The sequence below is a fragment of the Mesocricetus auratus genome, unplaced genomic scaffold (assembly GCF_017639785.1).
Source record: "Mesocricetus auratus isolate SY011 unplaced genomic scaffold, BCM_Maur_2.0 Super-Scaffold_2245, whole genome shotgun sequence".
Lineage (NCBI taxonomy): Eukaryota > Metazoa > Chordata > Mammalia > Rodentia > Cricetidae > Mesocricetus > Mesocricetus auratus.
Window position 1 is genome coordinate 23104782 of NW_024429180.1, and position 25001 is coordinate 23129782.

The 25001-nt window shown below is 41.3% G+C and overlaps 1 protein-coding gene across 5 annotated transcripts in view; it reads left to right on the plus strand.

Annotated features, from left to right (window-relative positions):
• The window catches only part of Klf12 (Kruppel like factor 12), a 402663-nt gene that overhangs the window by 366729 nt on the left and 10933 nt on the right, over positions 1 to 25001 (plus strand). The window lies entirely within an intron of this gene.

A 25001-nucleotide genomic window follows, 5' to 3' on the forward strand; every position in this document is an offset into this window, starting at 1 on the left:
ACCCAGTCATTAGTCCATGACTGACATATTTTGAATTTAGTTCATTCCTTCTATCTGGCATACACGTTTTAAATGCTGTAAACAGAATGAGCTAATCATCTTTCTGGTAATCAACTTAGCTGACTGATAATTATGTAATTTATGGAGTTTAAAAAAGTCCTCAGGGCACCTCACACAGCAAATCTGAGCCAAATTCTTCCCTTTCTTAAAGCTAACACCTAACCCACCACCATCGTTAGGTAATGTATGTTCTGTTTTCAATACTTTTCTTCATATCAGAGAAATAAACTTAAGACTCAAAATTTATATGTACAAAGCACTGAAATGTATTTAAAACCAGTTCCATAAAATCCAGTTTGATTCTCCTTAGTAGTTGGTGCCTAAGTAGGGGATTTTCAATACTAGCAGAGAAAAGAAACTGATGCAACTAATTCACAATTTTGCCACAATTCACCTATGCCCCATGCATCTAGAAAGCACTGACTGTCATTATTAGCCACTGCCCACTGTCTTTTTTTTTTTTATGTGTGTAGCCCTCACCTGGCATCTCCTGGGTCCCTTTGCAGTACCTCCAATGGGAGCTACTAACAAGGAACAGAAGACAGGAGAAAGAGCCACCCTCATTCTGTCTTCCCTAGATGAGTGACTGGTGACTGGAGTCAGTGACCCTCAGGAAGAAGATGAAACAGGGAAACAGTCATGGGCTCCTCTACTGACACAGACCACAAATAAGCAAGTCCTGTCCAGTACCTGTTGTAGACACAGACCAGACTCCAGCATGGTTGTCTCATGGAAACCTTCAAATGTAATAGATTCCTATGTGAGCCATGCTGTCAAAATGCATGCTATCTACAGGGGCTGAAAATGGGTGTAACGCTATAAGCTCCTGAGTTTACTCAGAGTCACTCCACTATTATGAACCCATGAGCATAATAAATACTGATGGTTATTCAGGCTCACAGGGCTTACAACTGAGTCAAACTGTTGGTGACCCACCCTGCTCCAGCAGTCTGCACAGTAGCTTCCAGTACTATGACAGCTAGCAAACACGAAGTAAGTTCCCTGGTCAGTGCCAACTTGGTTTCTCCATACCCTGTGACCACTATGTGACAACTTTAGCCATGGAATCCTACCATTAAGTACTGGTAGGTAACCGAGAACAATGGCAAAAGATCGTACTGTTTGGGGGTCTCAGGGGCACTCCTGATCAACTCAAGGATGGGGTTGATCATCCATCTCATACCGCGCAATCCATCTCATACCGCGCATTGGACTTTACATTTGGCAGACTATGACTTCAGGGAGATGTAGCATCTCGTGTGAAAACTATGACTTCAGGGTGATGTAGCATCTCGTGTGAAGACTATGACTTCAGGGTGATGTAGCATCTCATGTTAAGGGCAACTCCAATTAAATAGGGAGGCAACCAGGACGAATGGTAATTGTTCCCTGTTTATGGGTCTTTTGAACCCTCCTGACCAGTATCCATTGCCTGGTACTGGGGATTCAGTTAGAAGATAGTCTGTGGTTTCTGATTGTCTCTTCCGTGCTTCCTCTCTGCTCCAAATTCTGGTGCCGTTTGAGGCACCCAGATGACTTGGACTCCCTGGAGGGGTCATAGGTTTATTCTATGTTCTTCTCTCTCCTTTGATTGTGAACTTCTTCAGGAGAAGTTTCCCCCTGTTTCTCAGGCACTACTTTTAGTTTTGTGATTTATGTATATTTACTCCCTGAAGTTCTGGAAGTTGAACCCACAGCATTGCACATGCTACCAAGAGATAGACCACTGCGCTCCGTCTTCAGCCCACTGGACTAGTTTTAAATAACCTTCTTAGTCATTAAGGCAAAGAAATGAACATGAAGACATGGAAGTCCAAAAGTATCTTCTATTAGCAGACAATAAACACAGATAATAGCAGGAAGTGTTATCAGGCCCTGTCACTGATAGTTAGGGGGCAGTTTCTATGCATACTCATAAATTGTCTGCAGTGAATCATCACATATGTTGAGCTGTTCCTATTCGACTTGAGCTTCCTGGAATATGCATTAGCCTCGTTTTCACACAAACGCCCCTACTCTACTTATCCAGTGATACACAGGGAAAGAAAGGCGGGTTTTTACTCACCGATTTCCCCAGCACTATTGGACTTCACTGTTCAGGTTTTAACATATACCGAGCGAGTAGAGGAGATGCCATTTATTCACCACAATTCAAAGGAACGTAAACCTTGAATGCTGAAGCTGGATTAATGAGCTTGACTTATTAAAAAGATGACTTTGAAGGTCACAGTGGCCTTACACACAACAGTACCGAGTATGTTTCTAATTAGAGGGAGCCCTCGCCTATCACCTCTCACAGGAGCACATCTCAGCTCTGTCGTTTCCTCCCACGCACACATCCTTTGTCTTGTTCAGTGTGCACAGCAACCTGGTAGCTGCAGTTGCTGAGATCTTCCTCACACACGCACTGTTGCCCCAACACTAGTTCTGTCCCCACCTCTCCTTATAAACGTGCAGTAACGGCTTCTTTGTCAGCAAGACACCGGGTGGAATTTGAAGGCAGAACGTCACTCTCTGGGAGTGTGCCTCGGTCCCCATGGTGCAGTTTGAGGCACCAGGATGAATGGGACTCGCTGGTGGAGGGTCACTGTCTGGTTCTGTTGGTCTTCTCGACTCCACGGTGAGCCACAGCGTCTTATGACCTCCAACTCAGACATTCCCGATTTTGTCAGCCACGCACTCCAGCCTGTCTCGTCACATTGGCGAGACGTGTGATTCTCATACACGGATGGAAGAGATCTTTATGAACTTCTTCTGCGAGTTAATGCTTCTGTAGGGTCATCTCAGTCAAGGAAATGCTGCCAACTACATCTACTGTATCCATTGCAATAGAAACTGATTTCTTTCTACTAGACTTGTAATGTTGGAGCTGTCCCTGAAATCACTTCCTTGGGAGTATGGTTGAGGCAACATCTGGAGATAAAGGACAAACCTGCTGTAATATTGTCAGTCTGGGACAATATCACATATGCTTTTTCCAATCTAGAAAATAAGTATTATAAGTCCATTTTTGTAGTGACCTGATTGTAATGTGTTGAATTCAATAAGCTGGAAGGATCTGAATGGTCCCCCAACCGTCTCTCCTTCAGCTTCTCCACCTTTGCCAGTTAACTGATAGGCAGACTGAACATGACAAATGCAAAGAAAATGCCCTGAGCTGTAATCCCAGAGACCTCCACACTGCAAGCTGCTACTTCTTTTAAACAGCTGGCTATGCTGCCTCTAGTCTGCATCAAAGTATCTTCGCTAAATTCCAGCTCAAGACCCTAAAATGTATCAAATCCAATCACCCACATAGCAGAGAATTAGTTCTAGCCAGCCCTATGTATCCAACGGGTCTGCTTCTGTACATTCAACTAGCCTTGGCTTGTACTCAACACCTATGGGCATTTTCTTGTCAGCACTCCTTTAGCTGCATGTATAGCAGCTGTGGGAAACATTTGCATTGTATCGGGCATCGTAGGTAACTAGATCTTATCTGAAGTGTACAAGAAGACATGTGGAGGTTATATGCAAATGTTTCCCTGGTTTCTATCTTATATCTTGAGAATCTGTGACCTTTGTAATCCTAGGGGCCTGGGGCTGGGGCAAACGAACCAGTGCCTGGTACTAAGGTTACTAAGGGACCACTCTAGTCTGTGTACTCATAACCCTCTTGAACTGACAGCTAAAAGTGGCATTATTGGCAAATAGAGAGAAAGACTACAATCTGGTTAACTTGTTGTAACTGGCGTTAAGTGATCCCAGGCTAGCTTATAATTTATAATTATACGCAAGGTTTCATAACTTGGTGAGTAAAATGTAATCAGCACTGGCTCTATAGAAATTCAGGCTGGCTTGCTTGATTTTCATAAACATCTCCTTAGCCTTACCTTTGCTTCAGGCATGTTGAGTAAGATCCTTATGTGTGACCAATAATACTTAATGTGGAGTTTGGGATTATAACAGATGACTTACGAAATCCAAGCACGCTATGGGAGGAGAGCGAGCTGCAGTGAGAAACCTTCTATAAGGAAGTCATAGTCATTTTCCCGTTGATGCTTTGTAAGTGCCTGACCAGTTGTGTGTTTCCTTAGGACTTAGATGTGAACATTTGTAGGGATACAGAAAAGGGACCCTTTGAAGATATTAGCAATACACACAGCTAAAGGAGTGTTTGGAGGTGAACATTTAAATTAAAAAAATAATCAACTGTATCTTTGTTATTGTGTAGCTTAGGAAATAATATGGACATGTTAGCAAGCATTTTGAAATGTCGTTGCAGCGAGACCCGGGGAGGATAGATTGTTGCAGGGACATTACAAAGGAGAAAATATAGCTTGAGTCACACTTTTGCCAGCTGGCCTATTGTTCACAACCTCTTGTCTGCACTGGGTATGCCTCCCACCCAATGAGGTATAAATAAAAACTGCGGAAAATTTAAGTTAATGGAGTCGTATTTGTGCTATGAATAACTACTGTTGATTTCCTTCATTTAAAGGTAGTGTATGTTACATTAAATTGCCTAAGTAGGCACTTTGAAAGAAAATGTGGGTATAATTTAGAATGTTCACTGCTGTCTAAACCTGTGGGCTGAGACCCCTTTGAGGTTTGAACAAACCTTTCACAGGAGTCGCCTAGTTTGCATTATGATTCAAAACAGTAGCAAAAATTACACTTATGAGACAGCAACAAAAATAATTTTATGGTTGGGGTCACTACAACATGGGGAACTGTGTGAAAGGGTGGCAGCAGCAGGAAGGTTGATGGCCACTGGAAACTTCGGTGCTGTAGTAATCTCTACAGCACTGTTCTTTAACACACAGGTGTCAGTAATTCCTACAGCCACTAGATGGGGCACTAGACTCAGATGTTGCAGCTAGTCTAGATGGGAAACTTGACTGCCCGAGAGCTGCGTGTGACATCTAAAAGGAAACATGGTTATCAGTGTTCTACAGAACATTTCAATGTAGTGATGAGTGAAAGACAGAGCTAAACTCGAGACAGAGATTTTAAAAGTACCTTCAACATATATTTTCTTCTCTTTCAAATGAGTTGAAATATTTCATATTATAAAGTGTAGGTGAATCCACGAGAGCTGGTAAAGAATTTATTAGAATACACTCACAGACGCACAACAAGGTAGATAGCTGCCATAGTCTTCCATTCTGCCCAGGCAGGGCAAATACCCACTACAATAAATTGTCTCTGTTGTAAATCTGGACAGTCTTGTTTAATGCTCATTAAAATTGATATGAACAGTAAGTTACTGAACTTGAGGTAGATGCATTACTCATTCATCCTACTTCATCAGAAGTTTACTTGTGGGTGCCTTAAAGCATTAACCAACACTGACTTTGCAGTCTCTATTATCTGTTCTTTGCCTTTAAGAAGGAACTGTATCCTAATTAATGACGCCTCCCTAATGAAAGGAGCATGTGCTGTAACCGGATCATCTGTTATTTATAAATCACATGTGGTGATGCCCTCAAGATCCATGTCCTCCTCCACACTCACTCCCACACACAGTGATCCTAAGTGGCTGCAGATTCCATGGATTCCCACTTTTCCCTTGGCTCATCAGTTCTACGGCTATTCGTGGATGTCTTTCTTCTAAATCGACATCTTTGTTTTTTATTGAGTGAGATTCTAAAGGGGCTTGGGAAGATTTTGTGGCAGCTGCATGTCCCGGTGGCCTTTGTGTCCACCTTCAGATATGATGCTACTGTTCCAATACTTGTGTCCAATAGCTCATGGAACATTGAACTCTGTTTTTAGGACAACCCCCACCCCATATCTATTGAGTATTAGATAAAGCCCAGGACCTAGTAGCGATGCTCAAGTATCATCTAAGTCCTAACTGACTCTTTTCAGGGTAAATCTTCTCTTAGTAAGTAGCTTGTAAGTCCTGGCCCAAGGAGTTCCTGAATATGAGCTGTATAATTGTCGAAATCTATTTTCTGCTGCCAATAGTACAATATCAAAGACTAGGCAAGTTTTTAAAGCAAAGAGGTTGGTCGTGATTATGGGTCTGGTCCAAGGGTGAAGAACTACATCAGATGGTGGTCTTCTTGATGTCAGAGACCTGAGGTGGCTGGCTCAGAGCAGGAGACAGGAATGTATGAGGGACTTGGCCACACTGGCTTTTGTAGCAGACCCACCTTCCACAGTACCTTCATCAGTTAACCAATTCCCATGTGTGGACTACACTTTTTGTAGGTCTCAAGCTTTCCTACTCCTAATGCCTCCTAGTGAGGCTTTTTGGGGGGGGGGACTGTTGTATGGGAGGTCAGTGTGTAAATCATACTCAAACTGTAGCAAAGTGTTCTGAGAAGTAAAAGAAGAAATTGAAATAAGAAACTTGAAATCACGAAACAAAAGTTTGTGTCTATCTTTAGCCCGTAACTGGTAAGCTTGGAGCAGCTACGTAAGGTGTGGGAATCTCAGATTTTTTTTAGCTTTATATACTGATGCAGTAAGTCTCATTACACATGTATGACTCAGGACATCGGTTTTATAACCCAAGTAAATACAGTGATAACACATTCTAAGCATTCAGTGGTTACTTGCTGAAGAGGATCCAGTTATAGATATGTGTCATTGTGAGTATATGGCTATAATTAAATACCTTTACTTGGAACCCTAACAAATTTAATATGTATAGGTAATAGTTGTTTGGGAGTAAAGCTAATCATCATTTAATAAACTCAGTGTGTTGCTACTATGGTGAATAAGCAATCATTTAAGGGATATATGTTATATCCTTATTAAAATATTTCAGTTTTCTAGTTGAATGGCCATATTCATAGATGGAACTCAACAGCTATTGGTTGGCCATTTCCTGCATCTCCACAGATTGACTTTCAGAAGGGCAGAAAGGGTCATGGACCACACTTGGTGAGTTTGCCCATAAGCAAAGTAGATAACTCACAAGGTAGTCAGGAAAGAGCAAGCATGCCACAGCGCACGCATCTTGGTCCTAGCTGCAGCAGTGCTTAGGTCCCCAGATGCAGCTCATTCTGATGTTGTCCTCCGACCTGAAATGACCTGCCTACCTGACTCTTCTTCCTAGTTCTTCAGTCAATAACTTCTATTCATTTCCAAAAATACCTCAGTGTCACCTCTACCTCCCTTCCCTAGCAAGTTCCATTATGTGTTGCCTGATATTAAGATGCGATGGTAGAAAGACGTGTGGGAAAACCTGAGGCAAATGGAACAGTGTCCATGACGGCTGACCGGATGTGAGGATAAAGGAGAGGAAGGCTGAGGATATCCTCTGTGCGTGCTTAGGATACTTGTACACATAGAGATCCCACATAGAGGGTGCTGACATTTCTCTGCCACCCCCTCCCAAAAAAACCTCAAGCACAAGCTATGCAAGTGTTTTTACACTCTTCATTGGCTATGTAAATCGCAGGGACAGAGCCAGGTAAGAACATAGCCCATGGTCAGGCTGAGAAAGCAATACAGTGTGGTCCTGGCTGCTCTCAGGTCCCGGTTATTATCACTCCACCAGGTCTTTGACAAGTTCTCAAACCTGCCAGGCCAATCCCTTCACCAGAGCCAGCATCCCATGGTTGCCTGTATGGCAGCACATAAATAGCAGTAGCTGCTGGGAGGCTTTGGAATGACGAGATGGCAAGAGAGGTGACTGGTGGTGTGTCTCTAAGGCTTTACACTGATACCTGGCCCTTCTCCTCGCTCTATGAAAATTTTACTTGTTAGAACATCAGTGAGAAGACACGTACCAGGAGCATTAATCACTAAATAAAACCAGACAGGCTGCTCTTGAGTGCTTGCTCGGCACACAACTCTTTGCATACTAATGAATGAGATATAAAAATGAAGACAAGAGCTTCTAAATCCGGTGGGCGAGACAGCCACATCGACAAATATCTTCCATGTGGAAGAGAATAGCAAAGGGAGAAGATGCTTGTCTGTGCAAGTTGTCCTGGTGACACAGAGGGAGGATCCATGGCCACCCTGACGGCCATCTGCCTTTGAAAACAAGCACTGCTCATTGCCAGCCCCAAGGAGAATACCTCTGCACTATTTTCAATGGAGACTTATCTCAATGTGCTCTGAGAGTGTTACAAATATTACACTGTTTTCACTAAAGGGCTGGGGTTCTTCTCCACCCATCAGAGAGCTACTATCTAGAAACAAATTGTGCCCGGGATCCACAGTGATCCAAATGCCCATACCTGTATTGTACACATTTGATTGAATTCTATCCTGAAAGCCGTATCTTACTGAATACACTCAAAAAGACTTTTAAAAGCACCTGCCAATGAGTGCCTTTGCTTAATAATACATTACAAAGTGAATTTTGCTTCTGAATTTCATGTATGTGAGCACATACATCATCAAGTTAAATTGCTGTGAGATATTTATGGACCTCCTTTCACTCTGAGCTCTGTTTTATCTTCACATTTATCGAAGTGATGTGAAGAGAAGAATGTAGGGTAGTGCTTTCCCCAGCCTTTGTACTTTCTCATGTTCTGCCCGAGATTCAAACATTTTGATTATTAATCACCTTATCTTGAATGGTAGGAGTACCTACCTGTTACTAAAATATTGTGGATTTTCATCTTTTTTATTTAAATTAGAAACAAGCTTGCTTCACATATCAGTCCCAGCTCCCTCTCCCTTCCCTCCTCCCCTGCACCCCGACCAACTCCCCCAGGTCCCCTCACAATCCCCACTCTGCTCTCCAGAGTCTGTCATTTCATTCATGGCAGGGAGTGCCTAGGCCGTCCCCCATGCATACAGGCTGAGAGAGCATCCCTCATTGTGGGATGAGCACCCAAAGTCCATTTGTATGCCAGGAATAAATACTGATAAATACCCAAGGCCCAATAGATTGCCTAGGCTTCCTCACTGACGCACATTCAGGGGATGTGGATCAGTTCCATGCTGGCCTCCCAGCCATCAGTCTGGGGTCCAAGAGCTCCCCCTTGTTCAGGTCAGCTGTCTCTGTGGGCTTCATCTGCCCGGTCTTGACCCCTTTGCTCATCACTCTTCCCTCTCTACAACTGGGTTCCTGGAGTTCAGTTCAGTGTTTAACTGTGGGTGTCTGCCTCTGGATTTTGTGGGTTTTAATAGAATTATTAAACACAGTACTTATTACATAGGTAATATAGAACTATAATATGAAAGAATATGTATTTTCCATGAAAGAATATGCAGTGTTTATTTGTGAAACTCATATTAAGTCTTTATAATTATAAGTTTATTACCATAAAGACTAAAATACTGCCCATGTGAGTGAGAATGAGCAGCTAGGGAGATAGCTCCATCAGTACATTGGAGCATAAGGTCCCAAGTTGTATCCTCAGTAACCAAATAAAAGCCTAGTATAGAGGTATGTGCCTGTTATCCAGTGCTAGGCAGGCAGAAACTGAGGAATCTTGTGGCCTCTTGATAAGCTGGTTTAGCTAAATCTGTGGGCTCCAAGTTCAAGGAGACTACCCCGAATGCTTAGACAGAAAAGGAGCTGGACAGAGAGGTGGCTCGCTAGTTAAGAGTGCTTACTGCTCTTGCAGAGGATCTGAGTTTATTCCTCAGCACTAACAAGGCGGCTTGGTGCTTTCTTCTGGTCTCTGCTCACTCCTGTATTCAGATAGTTCATATACATAGGCTCATACAACAAGCACATATAAGCATAGCAAATAATATAGTCTTAGAAAAGCAGAGAACAATTAAGGAAAACACTTGAAGCAATACATTCACGCACCAGTACAGATTACATTTAGTTAACTCTTGCATGTTCTGGATTTTGTATTTGCATTGTAGTAGTTCCATTAAGTGAATTATCAGCACAGAGCTCTGTATTAGGCCCAGGGGATACAGCAGTGAAGAAATGGCAAAACCATGTTCAGTATCGTAGTTCTCATTCAATGGATAGATGGGACAAACTTCCAGCAGAGTGAGGAAAGCCTTAATGCAAGAATGCTTCACATATTGTGGGGTGGAAAGAATAGTGCAGATGAGAAGATAAAACCATCAAAACTCTTGCAAAATAGTTATGGGACAGATAAAGAGGCTTCTACAAAAGAAACTGAAGGAAATGTTATCAAGGTGTGCCAAGATATAATGATCTTTCAGAAAGACTTCATTCAAGGAACCAAGCATTGTAGAACATGCAAATAATCTGAAGACTCTGAGAATCAGAGGCAAAAGGACTACTAGGTTAAGAGGTAGCAGGAATACCACTCACAGTCAGTCTGGGTTACACGATAAGAGTCTTACTGAAAAAAATTGAAAAAATTAATCTCCGAATTCATGTGGTAATACAGAAGACTTAGGATAGTCAAAACAATACTGAGTAACAAAAACATTTCCAGAAGCATCGCCATCCTGATTTCGCATTATACTGTAGAACAGTGCAATGAAACAGCATAATGGTGGCATATAAACAGATGCATTAACCAAGAAAATAAAATTGAGAATGCAGATAGAAGTCTATGTTTCTACGGCCACCTGATTTTTGACAAAGAGACCAAAACACACCTTGGAGTATTTCAACAAATAGTGCTGGTGTTGATCAAACTGGATAGGTACATGCAGAAGAGTAATTCCAGATTCTTATCTCTCACCCTGAGCAAAACTGACCTCCAATGGATAAAGGACCTGGACATAAAATCTGGTACCCTTTACTATTGAAAACCAATCAAATACTGACCCCAGCTACATCTGCTGTACCAGATGTGGTGCTCTGACTTAAGCAGATTAACTTATCTCTTGGTACATAGTATGTACATATTAATCTGGCAAATGTCTTCTTTTCAATACTGGTTGTAAGAGCCACCATAAGCAATTGGCTTTCAGTTGGGAAGTCCAGTAGTATATGTTTATAGTTTTTCCTCCAGGATATATTAATTTTAGAGCCCTGTGTATTAACTTAGTTCAAAAAGAATCTTGGTCATCTCTGTCTTCCATGAAATGTTACATTGGCCCACTATGTTGATGACATTATGCTGATTGGACCAAGTGAGCAGGAGGTAGCCACCACTTTGCACTTGTAGGTCATACATGAGCATCAGAGGATGGGAAATAAATTCAACCTAAATCCAAGGGCCTTCTACCTCAGAGTGGTTTATGCAAAGATATTCCTTCTAAGGCAAAGGATGAGTTATTGCACCTGGCCCCTCCCACCACCAAGAAAGAAATATAATGGTTAGTGGGTCTATTTGGATTCTAGAGACAGCACATCCCTCACTTGGATGTGTTACTCTGCCCCATATACCAAGTGACTCAGAAGGCTGCCAGTCTTAAATGGGGCATGGGAACAAGAGCAGGCTCTTCAACAGATCCAGGCTGCTGTGCCGGCTGCTCTACTACTTGTACCATATGATCCAGCAGACCCAGTTTAACTTAAGCTGTCAGTAGCACATAGGAATGCTGCTTCACAGCCCCCTGTTGGTGAATCACAGAAGAGACCTTTGTGATTTTGGAGCAAGGCTCTATCATCATCTGTAGACATCTAGTCTCCCTTTGTGAGATAGCTCTTGGCATGCTATTGGGCTTTAATGAAAACAGAAATTTTTGCAATGGGCCAACCTAAGCTGCTCATTATGGGCTGAGTATTATTGGACCCACCAAGTGATAAAACATGATGTTCACAGCAGCAATCTGTTATCAAATGGAAGTGTTATATACGTGATCCAGCCCAATCAGGTCCCAAAAGCACAAGCAAATTACATGAGGAAGTTGCCCACATGCTTATGGTTTCCACTCCTGTTACTATGCCATCGTCTGCCAAACATTCATCTGTAGCCTCATGGGCTGTGCCCTGTGACCAGACAACTGAGGAAGAGAAGACTAGGGACTGATCTACTGACAGCTCTGCACATTATGCAGTAACCACCCAGAAGTAGACATCTACAGCATTACAATCCCTTTCTAGGACAATCCTGAAAGATGCCAACACAAAGGGAAATCCTCACAGTGAGAAAAACTTGGATCAGTACACATAGTCTGTTCGGGAGGAGAAATAGCCAGATCTGAGATTGTTAAATGGTTCATGGGCTTTAGCCAATGGATTGACTGGAAGGTCAGATACTTAGAAAGAACGTGATTGAAAAATGGGTGACAAAGACATCTAGGGAAGCAGTATGTGGACAGATCTCACCAAATGAGTGAATAATGTGAAGATTCTTGTGACCCATGTAAATTCTCATCAAAAAGTAACTTCACCTGAGGGGGAATTCAACAATGAAGTGAATAGGATGGGATGACCCAGTCTGTGGACAGAAAGCCTCATTCCTCAGCCATCCCTGTCATTGCCCAATGAACCCATGAACAGACTACCACACACCAAGTCTAACCTGGATACAGCTGCTGCTGAGGGTCTTCCAGCAGGAGAGATCAACACTAAGCCCCAAATATGGCACCATTCGCTGGGGTGAACATTCAGTGACCTAGTGACAGATTGACTACATTGGACCATACTGGAATAGATACTTATTCTGGTTATGGATTTGCCTTTCCTGCAAATACTTCTACCGAAACCAACACTGGTGGACTTACAGAATGCCTTATTCACCACCATGGTATCTACATAGTATTGCTTCTAACCAGGAACTCACTTAGCATCCAGAGAAGCCTAACAATGGGCCCACAATCGTGGAATACACTGGTCTTACTATGTTGCCCAACATTCTGAAACAGCTGGTCTGATAGAGAGATGGAAAGGCCTTTTGAAGAAACAGCTATAGCACTGGTTGGGTAGCTACAGTCTAAAGACTGGGGTAGCATCCTTCAGAAGGTAGTATATGCTTTGAATTAGTGTCCAATAAATGGTATGTTTTCTCCCAAAGGCAGGGTCCATGGGTCCAGGAATCAAGGGATGGTAAGGGCATAGTTTCCTCATTGTCACCCCTAGTAACCCACTAGGAAAAGTTTTGCTTCCTTTTCCTATGACCTTGAATTCTGCTATTCTAGAAGTTTTGTTTCCAGAGAGGGGGCGCTCCTGCCAGGAGATACAACAAACATTTCATTGAACTTGAAGCCCAGATTTCCCCCTGGTCATTTTGGGCTTCTGATACCCTTAAGCTAACATGCTAAGAAAAGAATAACTGTGTTGGGGGTGGTTATTGACCCTGATTACCACATGGAGATTGGGTTTCTCCTCCAAGATTGTCTGAAGAGCAGGAGATCCTTTGGAGAATCTCTTGCTGCTACCTGTATCCTGTGATTAAAGTCAATTGGAAACTGCAGCAGCCTAATCCAGGCAGGCGGACAAAGGGCAAGACAAAGGGAATTATAGATCGCTCCTCTGGGACGAGAACCCAAGACCTGCTGAGGTGCTTGCTGAGGGTGGAAGAAATGTTGAATGGATAGTAGAGGAAGGTAGTTATAAATACCAGGCAAGGCAACCTGACCAGTTGCAGAATCAAGGATTATAATTGACATAAATATTCTGTCATATTTTTAAGAATATGCTTATGCAGATATTTGTGTTTTCTTTCCTCAGTCTCCTTTCATTTAATGTAGCATCAATTAAAAGAATATCAGTGATTTTCATATGTAAGTTTTGAGATAACAAGAGGCTGTCCCTCAAGGGACAATGTCTCCTATTCTAAAAGTTAGGTGTTTTGGGTTGGATCTTCTGTTGGTAGACAGTAATTGTTGAACTAATTGGATGCCAGCCTATAAGCCATGCTAATAAATTCATGTGTGTGTGTGAGAGAGAGAGAGAGAGACAGACAGACAGACAGAGACAGAGAGAAGGGGGGCTAAACTCATTCTATAAGTTCTGTGACTGTTGAGAACCCTAACTAATGCAGACCTCAACATAATACCTAGTATCCTGAATCTCACAGAGGAAGAAGCAGACAATACATTTCAACTTACGGGCATGGGAAAGGGTTTTCTTAGCAGGATCTGGTAATGCCGGCATTAAGATAAACAATTAAAAAGTAAGACCTCATGAAACTATAGAGCTCTGTACAGCAGAGGACACCATCATTTGATAAGCAAGGCAGTCTATAGAATAAGAAAAAATATTTACATTTAACAGAGTTGGTATATAGATTACATAAAGAACTCAAAAGGCCAAGAAAACATGGGACATGAACAAAATTAAATTAAACTCTGGGACACGAACAAGACAGAGAATTCTAAAAAGAATAAACAAAAATGAAGCTGAGAAATATTGCTCAAAATGTTCAATATCCTTAACCATCAGGATAATGCTGATTCGAACTTTGAAATGTCATCTTACCCATACGATTTCACCTTATTGGTCAGAATGGCTAAGATTAAAAAAGCAAACAACAGCAAATGCTGCCATCTGTGTTGGGAAAGCGAAACATGTATTTACTGTTGGTGGGAGTGCAAATTGGTATAGCTACTATGTAAATGACTGTGGTTACTCTGCAAAGTGCTAGAAGTAGACCTATCAGATGATCCACCTGTACCACTCCTGGGCATATTCCCCACAGGCTTTATATTCTGGTACAAATATGTTCTCATCCTTATTTATTGCTGCTCTGTTCACAATAGCTCGGGAGTACAAATAGTCAAGATGCCCAGCAACCCATGAATAAATAACAAAAATATGGTAGGTACATGTATATAATATGACACTCTTCCACTGTAAAGACAAATGAAATTCTTAGGTAAATCAATGGAGCTGGAACACATTGTGATGAGTGAGGTAAGCCAGTCCCAGAAAGATACATGCTACATATTCACTGTCATTCTCTGTCAAATAAATACGTGTATTTAAATTTGAGTACCCATAAAAAGCAGGAAAATACTGTGGGGCCGTGTGGGAGATTTCAAGGGAGTGGAGATAGAGTGTGGATGGCAGGAAGGATGAAAAGAGAACAACGGGATAGTAAGGGTTAAATGGAGTGAAGGCTAAGAGGGCATGATAAAGGAGATAGTGCGAGGAAGAACCACTAATACTGAAGATCTGCCGTATGAAAACCTACTGCAGATGCTTCCTAAAATGGGTTCCTACCCATTGAACTGGGGAACACCATAGGCTGTCAAATAAAAATCCCAGTGCCAAGTACAGGCTACCTCTTTTGGAACCGTTCTTCTGCAGGTTCTTGTAGGACACCTGTCTCAAACATCACAGTCTACTGCCATTGTTTATGTCGCCTTCCTAAACTGGGTGGCAAGGCCCTATTCTCGCAGACCCTTCATGTTTGAGTCACAGAACACGGAGAGAACATGCTACTTCCTATTCACAAACTGTATCTCTACTGGCTAGCTTTCATATTGCTAGAGGATTCTATGTACGATGGCTCCTTGCAGAACAGAGAATAAACAAGGATGTGACCTAGTGCCCAGTAATGGCACCATTAAATTTGATCCTGGTAAAAGGCGATAAAACCGAAGGTGATAAACCACCCTGCAGAGCTGGATGGAGAGGAGTGCTGGACAGGCATTTGGGTGACAGAGCTGGCATCTGTTATGATCATGGTGGGACAAGTAGAGAATACATCCCTTACTTCTCCATAGAAGAGTCTCAAAAACAATCTCTCCACCCAAAGAGACTTGGGACTTAGGGCAGCTGTAGACAAGATTACCCCTTTCCTACAGCAATGCAGAAGGAGGTATATATTGTTGAAGTGGTGGGTGCTGAATAAGATTTCGGTCATCTGAGAATGCTTTTAGGCCCACAGTTGATGCCATCCTGTACCATCCCTGGCACTTAGATGTGAGATTAGGAAATAGACACTTAGGATTTCCCTGCTAGGTTACAGCAGAGGCTGTGAGAATGTGTGGGTATGTGTTAAGTGAGAAGAAAAACTCAACGTCTTGGCACACATTTTATGTGACAGGTTAAAGAAGAGTTCTCTTCAAAAGAAACTTAAGAAAGGGTAACCAGACACATAGCAAATAAGTGTTGTCACCTCATCGCAATATAAAGTCGGAACAGCCAAATAAAACAATGTCCCTTGACCTTGAACTTTTTACTTTCTGTAAAGTACATTTTATTAGAGAATATTTTCATTCGTTAATGTTTGCTTTCTGGGTGAGAAGGCTAGACTTTGTATTAACAGTACTGCATATCCAGTAAGTCATAACTCGGGCTCTAGTCTGCCAGTCCAGTTCTGACTAGATAGCCTGGTTTATTAAAGCAGTAACTTGAAGTGTGGAGTGGCATCATAAAAAGTGGCTAAGACTAACTGGATGCCCGAGTGAAGCGGGGTTAGCTACTGAAACTGTTAGATTAGAAAGCTACCGAGGTCAGATGTGTTAAAATCATGAAATCATAGAAAAAGCCATGGTATGTGGAAAGTGCCATGTTCTAGCAAATACTATTGTTATCAAGGTTTGCCTTTATAGAATGGCATGGGAAGACACATGGAGGTCACTTAGTCTCATTTACACACAGTGAAGAAATTAGTCCAGACCATTCAGGGGAATGAAGAGTAACACATTGACTATTTGATTGAAATGCCAAGACTAAATAAATGGATTGAACATACTGCCCACTAGGTTGGTCTTTTCGGCTCAGGTAGTTTTGTACTTACGACATTTGCAAAAGCTAGAATCAAGACCAACATCCAGTTAGCTGAATGCGTACCTTTAAAACAGCAAACAGAGGATTGGAGATGCAGCTCAGAAGACCCGAGTTCTGATCCTCTAGTACCTATGTAAGCAAAACAAAACAACACAAGAAGCCAAGCTTAAAGACACACTTCCTTGATCCCAGCACTGAAACAGGGAAGAAACAGGAGGATCCTGGGAATTCAGTGGTGCACCAGTGTAGCCAAACCAGTGAGCTATAGGTCCAGGGAGAGATTCTATCTCAGAAAGCAAGGTGGGGAATCTGTTGATGAAGACATCGTGTCATGAGCCTCTGGGATCTGCATGTGTATATGTGCTTGTGTGGGCAAACACAACTACACACAGGAAAAAAATAAGTAATACACTCACATCTTCACATTCCACACAACAGTAAAAAAAGATTATTTCTATTATGTATTTATATGTCTTCACAATAAAGAGGAATTCCTTGGGTTTCCCAGCTGTAGAATTAAGTATTCTGTCATGTACAGGTTGGAGGTTCACGGCTTATAGGAAGAGATAACAAGCCAGAGTTTTAGAGATAGGGAAACTGCTTCCAGATGCTGAGTTCTGCAGCCTGGAACACAGTTGCAGGTTGGTAACCGAGGCCATGCTTGACCCTTGTGCCTGATTTTAGAGTGCCACGTAGTGTGAGCTACTTTAACCCCTGAAAGGGAATATGGCCACATCCATCCTTGTCTGACTCAGAGAAGCTGCTCATGCCAGCTCCTTCCTAGCCACCAGGTTTCTATTTCCTCATGTTGAAAGCACCTAATTTCCTTCCAGATCTAGAAATCTGTGAACTTTCATGAACTAATGTAACAGAAACCTGGAGACAAGATAGGAATCTTGATTCTGGTTTCTTTCCTTTTTTTTCCCTCCTCTCTCTCTCCTCATATGCAAATACCATTCCTCAAGTGAAACAGATTGTCACAGCAAATATGCCGAGCCCTGAATGTAATGAAGCTCATTTGTCAGTGTCTGGGCCCCGTAACTTTGTCAGAGTTACACAGGGACATATTTCAAAAATGCACTTCTGAACCTAGAAAATGCCTGCGCTTCCTGTTGCTAAAGGTGTTCCTTTTCAGTTGCTTGAGAAAATAGCAGAGGAGCTGCTGAGAACACTGTGTTTTGTTTAACACAGGCCTTTTGAAACTGCACATTCCTCTAAGTGTACAGCTCACACGTCATTTTCACATGCAAAGGCACCTGCCCTTTGTCTTGGCCCACATTTACCTTTCAGCATTTCAGGTGGTGAAATGCAAGGCCCTGCACAAAGTGATTTTTCTTAGGTAGGTGTTGGGAATCCATTCAATAGCTGATGTTTTCTTTAGACTGTATTGTGCCTTCTGCTGGGTCAATGCCATGGAAATGCACTGAGCTAGCCTAAATCCCTTTCTCTAACCAGAATGGAAAAAGGCAGGCAATTCATACGAAATTAGTTTGTGTTGACTGTTTCAAGCCAGGAAAGAAAGAAAAGTCTGATACGATTTATTTTCCCAGGATACCTCATTAATAACCGCTTAGAAGTGTGCACGTGATGCTGGCCGTTTGTGCACAGGAAGTAGTATCCAACAGGAACTGCCAGTGTGCTGTTAAAGTTTTAGAGGAAAAACAAAAACGATACTTTTAAACAGTGACTGTTACTGTTGATGATGGGGTGTAGGTGACAGCAGGGGTATGGGTTGGGCGTGCTTATACCACAGTGTACATGGGGAAGGAAGAGGACAGTTTGTGGAGCTCATTGTCTCTTTTCCCATTTGCCTGGGCTCCCGGGAGGAGTCACTGAGCCACCTCACCCACCCCCAGATGTCTTCACACCATTCTGGCGTGTTTACTTTCTTAAGATTATGCTGAAAATGTTTTATTAAAATAGGAACTCTACCAATGAAAGGGATGGCTTAACAGGAAGCTAAACTGTACCCCAAAGGAGCAACATAGTGTCACCCAGCTAGCCACCCATCACTCACCTTGTATTTCTTGTTTTTATTTTACATTTTAACTGTTATGTTGCAAAAGCCAAAATCACATGCCAAAGCTTTTTGATACAGTACTATACAAACTTTTGCCAGTAATTTCTTGGTCTTTTATAGAATTAACATAAGATATCAGAATCAAGAATGGTCTGATTTGAAATCAAAACTTCTGGGTTATTTTGTGAAATGCTAAATATTTTTTAAAGATTTTTGCCTGCAAGCAGTTATATTTATATTTGGCCATTAGCTACACCTTTTGTCTAAAAGGGATAAAGCAGGTAGGCATGGGGCCAGGAAACTGGCTCAGTGTTTAAGAGCCCTGGTTGCTCTTCAGGAACTCGTGTTTGATTCCCACATGGTGGTTGACAACTGTATGTGCTCCAGTCACAGAGACTTTCATGCCATCTTCTGGCCTCCACTGCACCAGGCATAGGTGTGGTGGACAGATATACCCACGGTCAAAACATCCCTACACATAGATACCTTTTTTATGAAAGAAGATAGGTGTGATATTTTTATTGTCAGCGTATTTCCCAGGAAAACAGTTTGAGATAACATGTGTGTGGGATTCTGATCCAAATAAGTTAAACTTCAAAGACAACCTGCAATATCTAAAGAGATGAAGAGAGTCTCCTTTCGCTGTCAGCAGAGTCCATCTTGGTGAGGAACAGAAGCAAGAGGAACCAAGCAGAGAGCTGTGGGTGTGGTCTGTTTTTATTGTGCAAGCATACATTTGCTTTTTGTTGTTGTTGTTGTTCTTGTTAGTTTTTTAAGACAGAGTCTTACTCTGTAGAAAGGACTATCCTGGAACTCTCTATGTCCCAAATAGCCTCAAACTGTAAGCAAGTCATCTTGCCACAGTCTTCCAAATGATAACATTCCAGTTTGAGCCACCAGGTCCAGCTCTTAGCCAAATCTTCCATTGAAACAACTTTGTATAAAGTTCATTTGCCATTCTGTTCCTGCCACTAACTGTCTTGTAAAGTCAAATGCTCATTTGATTTATGTGCATAAATAAATATATATTCCCATTTTATATTGACAAACCAGCTGCAGAAGCATTAGAAGCTCTCCCAATTGCAAACAAGGCTGATATGAACATGATTCAATATTGACAGTTTCATGGTTTTTTTTAAGTTCTGGAACATAGTGCGTATCAGATGATCCAGTATTATGACTTGTGAATTATAAATAATATGTCAATAGCACGGGCCTATTGACTGAGATATACATTTTTAACATTTCAACTGTTTAAACATCTTAAATCTCTTTTACATTTTCCTATTGATTCATTTAATACTTCCATTGAACAATAAAAGTGGTTTAAAAAACCAGAAACTCAAAGTAGTGACCAATAATAACAATGTGTTCTGTGGTTCTAAAATACTGAGAAAGTATCTAGGAAATGGATTTTTTGTTTTGAGAACTCATGGTTATCCAAACCAGAAAGCTGGACATGGCCTTAGTCCACTTCACATTATCTGTTAGACTCTAGAGCATGTTGCTATGTGACAGAACTTCCAGCAACACAAAATAATCAACAGCCATTTTGGCATAGTAAACTTATTGTTTTTCATTTTAAGTTTTTGAGAATTTTATGCATGTGTACTGTATTTATTTCATTGTCACTCCTTCTTCCCTGTCCAAGTTCATAACCAATTCTTTAATTACTATCATCAATACCCATACACACACACAGAGATTCAGCCTACTGAGTCTATTTAGTGTTGTTATGTATATGTATCTGACTGATCATATGGTATTGGACACCTGCTGGCAAACTTGCCCTGGGAGAAAACTTATTCCTCTCTCTTAACAGTCATTGATTATCCATAGCTAGTCATCAAGGGGTGGGACCCTGTGAACCCCCACCCCATCCGTGTTGGCATGTCAACCAGTATTGTTACTATTCAGGTCTTGTTCCCTTGCCATTGACATGAAAGAGAAATATAGTAAATTTTAGAGAAAAGAAGATAAAATGAGAAAATGATTTTCATTGTAGCCACTCAAAACTTGGCACACATTATAAATGAGCAATATAGTACAGTAGCTACCAAAATCGTTTCTATCCACTCCTAAAACCTGGCTAGTCCAAAGACAAATTAATTGATTTTTAAAAAATGAAACACTTGTCTTGGGTGCATATAACTAGCACCCATTTCTCTTTCGAGAGAAGACAGAAATGAGCAGCCTGCCCAGCCAGAGTGCCATCTCTCCCCAATGCTTTTAATTATAGAGAATGGTTAGAGGTCTTTGCCTTTTTTCTACTTTTAAAATTTTGGTGGAAAGAATGGCTAATAAGTCCATAAAGGCTGCAACCTCTCACCAGCATGACCTCCCAACAAACCCAAAGCCACAGAAAACAAATAAACAAATAAACACACAAAAAATGCAAAAAGGTATTAAGTATATTTCAAATGAGACGGCAGTGGTGCCTTGCCATTTGGGCTTGGAGGTATGCATTCAATCTGCAGAATACACATTAAGATGGAAGGAGATAACTGACTCCAGAAAGCTGCCTCCATACAGGTATTGGTTCCATGGCACATGCTCACACGTATACACATCATATATAAACAATAAGAAAATAAACATTATACAGAATAATATAATCTTAAAATTATATTTTAAAATATAATTGTTAAAATAATGTATTATAACACAACCTAGTGGTCTAATAAAAAAGAAAACATATTTGCAAAAATTAGTTATGTTGGCAAGTGATAAAAGAATACAGCAATACCATATGTATATATGACTTAGAGGTAATGTTTGAATTGAGGCTCTTAAATTTGAGAATTTGGATGCCATAACCAAAGTATTCCACCAACCTCCCCACATCTCAAACTAGCAATGTGTATTATACTCCAGTTGAATAAATTAGCATATATTCAAGAGACAGGACGTAAGTAGAAGTGCCCATGTCTTAGATCTAGGTTGAGTGGACTCTCTGTAGAAGGCCAGATGGCACATGTTCTATCTAGTACATAGAAGGCCATGTGTTTCATATTGTAACTGATCAACATTGCCTTCACTGGAAAACAGTCAAAACAATATACAAACAACTTAATATACGCATGTGCCAATAAAAACTTATTTGCAGACACTAATGTGTAACGGTCACTCAGTGTTTGCAAGTATAAATTATTATGCTTTCCACTTTCAATCTTTAAAAATGTAACAGTGGGGGCCATAGATGACCAATCTCTTCTACCTATTTATCAAGTGAAAAAAATGTATGTACCATTATTTTTTAATTTTTTATTATTATTTTCATTTTAAATAGCTTGTTTCACATGTCAATCTCAGTTCCCTCTCCCTCCCCTCCTCCCGCACCCCCCCACCATACCCCCCAGCCTCCTACCCTATCCCCACTTCCTTCCACATAGGGGATATCTAGAGTCTGTCATTTCACTCAGGGCAGGGTCCAGGCACTCCCCTAAGAGTCCAGGCTGAGAGAGCATCCCTCTTTGTGTTATGGACACATGATGTCTGTTTATATTCCAGGGAAAGACACTGATCCACAGCTCAGGGCCCCATATGTTTCCCAGGCCTCCTCACTGACTTTCACATTCAGGGGGTCTGGATCAGTCCCATGCTGACCTCCCAGCTGTCGGTCTGGGGTCCAAGAGCTCTCCCCTGTTCAGATCAGCTGTCTCTGCTGGTTTTGCCAGCCCATTCTTTGCCAATTTTCTCATCACAAACACCCACAGTTATACACTGAACTAAACCCAAGGAACCCAGTGACAGAGAGAGAGAGAGGGAGCGATGAGTATGTACCATTATTAAATTGACAAAATAATTGTGAGAAATAAATTGGAGATTGTATTATCTAAATTAGACATGCAAATCCAGTCCACACCTGGATGCAACTGTCTGTACCTTGGGTCCCACCAGCTTCTTCCCTTCCCTATGAGGTGAGCCTAGAGTCTCTTGCCCCTAGTTAATCTCCTACAATGCGCTTCACATTTACATATCCTTTTTTTCTATCCACAATAATGACAGGGTCCATCAACCTCATTCTAATCCCATCTGCTACTTCCTTACCAAGATAGAAACAAACATCATCCTATCGCAGTTCCACACTTCCAGATCCAGCTATACCACTCTTGGACACACACCCCAAGGCTGCTTTATCCTGCCACAGACATGGTTACTCACATATGTTCATTGCTGTTCTAGTCATAATAGCCAGAAATTAGAAACAAACTCACAGAGGAATGAATAAAGAAAATATGGAACAATTGTACAATAGAATATTACTCAACCATTAAAAAATGAAACTATTAAATGTGCAAGTCAATGGATAGAATTGGGCAAAATCATCCTGAGTTGGGTAATGTAGATCTAAAAAAAACAAATAAGGTTATATGTGAATATTAGCTGTTAAGTCAATGGTAACCAAATTGCAATCCCTAGAACCACAGAGGTTAGGTATAGTGTAAGGGACTGGAAGGACACTTAGATCTTTCTAGGAAAGAGAAATAAAATATATAGTTATAGATGTATGGGGAGGGACTGGAACAGGAGAATTGAGTGGGTAGCAGGAGCTAAGGGGAGTGAGGGCGGGAATATAGAAACCAACAGCTAAATTTAAGGGCCATTTGATGGGTAGTGTATAAATCTAATGCAGTAGAAGTTTTGTGAAATATATACATATATGAGAGGGAAGACAGAGCCTCAACTAGACATCTCTTGTCATCAAATGAAGCTTCCAGCACTGGAATTGGGTTACATCTAATAGCGTTTCTGTCCAAAGGGATGTTATGGGAACTCCCCAAAAAACCTAGGCTGTTACCAAGACTATAAGTTGCTCTGCACAAACTGATTTCAAGGCTGAAGACAACACCTAAACAAACTATTGAACACAGAGAAGTCAAGATGGTGACTACACAGAGCCTTCACCCCTATGTGCTAGTGTCTTTGGTGTGGGAAGGTACACTTCAATTACCAAAAGGAGAAACGTAAACACCAAGTCAGTCACAAAATGCTTTGATCAACAATGATGTACTACCTGACAAATATGCCAGTGCAATGGTAGCACAGACCTTATGAGAGTCACCAACTGACACTTGATTTGACTTAAGACCCACTCCACCAGATGGACCCCATACCTGATGCTTGGGTCACCAAGGACCTGAGACTAGATAGCTCAAAACCAAATACTATTGTTATAAAAAAAGTAGCAATACAATAACATTCTGCTATCATCATACATCAGTTCTTTGTTCAGCCATTATCAGATAAGCTTCCTTATGTAGAAGATGGAGTCAAATATAGAGACTCACAGCCAGACATTACTCAGATAGTGAGAGAGAGAGGTGGGGAAACAGAGGGAGAGAGAGAGAGACCTTGGAATACTTAGCCATCAATGGGATGTCTCTAACAAAAAAGCTCTCCCATCCTCAAGTCTCAGGGAACCCTGCTAAAGAAGAGGCAGAGAGATTATCAGAGTCAGAACAGATGGAAGACACCAAGGGAACAAAGGCATCTAAACATAGAGTACCAGCATGCATGTGAACTCATAGAGACTGGGGCAAAATGCACAGGACCAGAAAGGGTCTATACCAGATGGGGTCCTAGAGCTGAAAGGAGAAGAAGTGGACAAATGCCTAACACAGAAGATATCTCCAGATTTCAATTTGTAAGTGATTTTCTCCAAGGGAGTCTCACTGGGGAGACAAATTGGAATGCCTACCAGCAGTAGGTGGCCAAGAGAGTGAACTCAACAACATCTTTGGAGGTTTCTTGTTTTGTAGTGCCATGTCAGAATTTTTTCTTCCTTTTCTTTATTTTTTTATTTCATCTTATTTTTAATTTATTTACATTTTTATTTCTTTTTACCCTATAGGTCCTTTGCATATATTATGGCTTCCAGTTTGGTGTCTATTTGGGATTCCTCAGTGTAATGTGTGGGTCTTTGTGGCTACATGTGTTACTTGTGTCTTTTTTTGGGCTCTTTTTCTACTGTTACTTCTGTCCTATTCCAATATGTTGGGGTTTTTTTTTAATCTTACTTTATTTTATTATCCCATAGAAGCCTGTAATTCTCTAATAAGAGACAAAAAGGGGTGGATCTGGATGGGAGGGGAGGTGGGAAAGAATTGGGAGGAGTAGAGGGAGGGGAAACCACAATTACGATATATTATGCCGGAAAGAAAGCTATTTTCAATAAAAGTGGGGGAAAAGAAGACCCTTTCTCCTTCCTTCCTCAGGGACACTTTCTCTCTGGATGATTTCTTCTTAACACAAGCCACTACTAGGAGATATCCCTTGGTAACAACCAATCAACTCACACTAGCAAAGGCAGAAGAACATGGAGGAAAATATATTTATTTATATTGTGCTAAGTGCCAGAACTCATACAGGCAATGAAAATATATTTAAAAAATCAACAGTATTCAACATGCAAATACATGCTATTCACTGTCAGGATCTTCAATCTTTGTAAGT